Source organism: Macrobrachium nipponense, chromosome 32 (assembly GCF_015104395.2).
Source record: "Macrobrachium nipponense isolate FS-2020 chromosome 32, ASM1510439v2, whole genome shotgun sequence".
Taxonomy (NCBI): Eukaryota; Metazoa; Arthropoda; class Malacostraca; order Decapoda; family Palaemonidae; genus Macrobrachium; species Macrobrachium nipponense.
Genome location: NC_061094.1, coordinates 48,748,141 through 48,749,879, shown reverse-complemented (window position 1 = coordinate 48,749,879; position 1,739 = coordinate 48,748,141).

The following is a 1,739-nucleotide window of genomic DNA, read 5'->3' as shown; positions in this document are numbered from 1 at the left end:
AAACAAACAAACAATATCGTTCGTTAATATATAGCAATATATTGAAATGTGTGTAATATGAATATTATTGAGCCCCGAGGGACTATTACTTAACTTAATTAACACGGCGTCCCATTGATCTTCCTCCATGTTTAGTACTAGTACCTACCCCGGAGGTGACAATGAAGGTGGATTCATACCGGATTAATAAATCACAAGTCTTCGTGAAAAGTGTTCATTACGTAGATCTGGTACTTAAGGAACAAAAAGTTAATAAATCAGATGAATGAAACTCTAGCAACTATAGACGCCTGCTACTACAGATGACGAGTAACTGGACGTTCAAATAATTTACTTGAAAATGCTAAAGCGAGAACAATAGAAAAATAAAATCACACCATCGTGATATACTGACATAAGTCAAATTTTAATTTCACGGTAAAACAAAATGTTGACTGAGCTGAAATGTTCCCTGAGACACTTTACTATCCGAATTTATTTTCTTCATACTATACAATAAATTGCATTACACGTAATCGGAAACTTTAGCTTGTTCTAGTACAAGAAATATTATGTACCAGAACCAATAATCAAAATAGGTTTAACTTTTTATGTAAAATGATATCCCGTGAGAAATATATTAATTTCACATTACTTAAAAGTTGGCAGCCGGAAATCTTATAATTACAGACTACTAAGAGAATTTTTATTTCGTTCGGAAAAAAATTAATTAGGACGATGTCAGTAATCTGATACTGGAAAGATAAACATTTTTCTCATCGCTTTATTTGCTTCCATTCAACAGCAATGATTTACGTGTCATAGGCCTAAGTGTGGGTGGTGGAAGGATTAGTGGCGTGAAATAAGTCGTAGTTGGAATATGTTTGTCTCTGCTTTTTCCATTCGTTTAACTGCCATAGCTTAGCTTTTTGAATTTTCAGAAAGCCTATTTTCCGTCTTGCTATGTTTACAGATTCCTACGACAAATTACAAAGCATTGGAAACTCTTTCTGCCCCACTCACCCTCAGCCAGCTGCGGTGGTGATGGGTTACCTGATAGTCTATATACGAAATATCATTTTTTATAATAAAAAAAATTCTGTGAAAAATAACTTGTCAAATACTAATCGTCGTTGATATGTGCTTAATTGTTGGAGTTTTATTCTGCAACTCTCGGAGAGTTATTTTCCAATATCTTACCCAAGATCTGTAGGAAGTGAACTAATATTAAAGAACAATTCTGTAGTTGCTTAAGCTCTATAGAGAGTAGCACCTCATAAATAGTGATTCACAGAAGCCGATGTTGAGAGTGCATTACTCGTAACTGCAAAACTACTCATGTTTTTATTTCATATTTTTCTCCATATACTGAATTTCTATGCTAAATTAAGCTAACATTGGAAAATAATTGTTATTTTTTAAAAATGTATTTAAGAAGTTTTAATAGTCTATTTCATTTTATAACTGACACAGTAGAAATCTTTGAACAAAAGAAGTTTAGAGAGAGAGAGAGAGAGAGAGAGAGAGAGAGAGAGAGAGAGAGAGAGAGAGAGAAGGATGCGTCTTTGCTCCATCAAATATCAATCCCATTAGATAAAAATGCATCAAAATCACTTAATACGTATGTTATAAAACACACTACTTTGAACGAAATTATCAAAATGGGCAAATATAATTAACAATATCAACACAAATAATAACATGCAGATAAAATGTACGATTGGTTAACTAGTTTAGGCCTAAATCATCAACTACAGTCG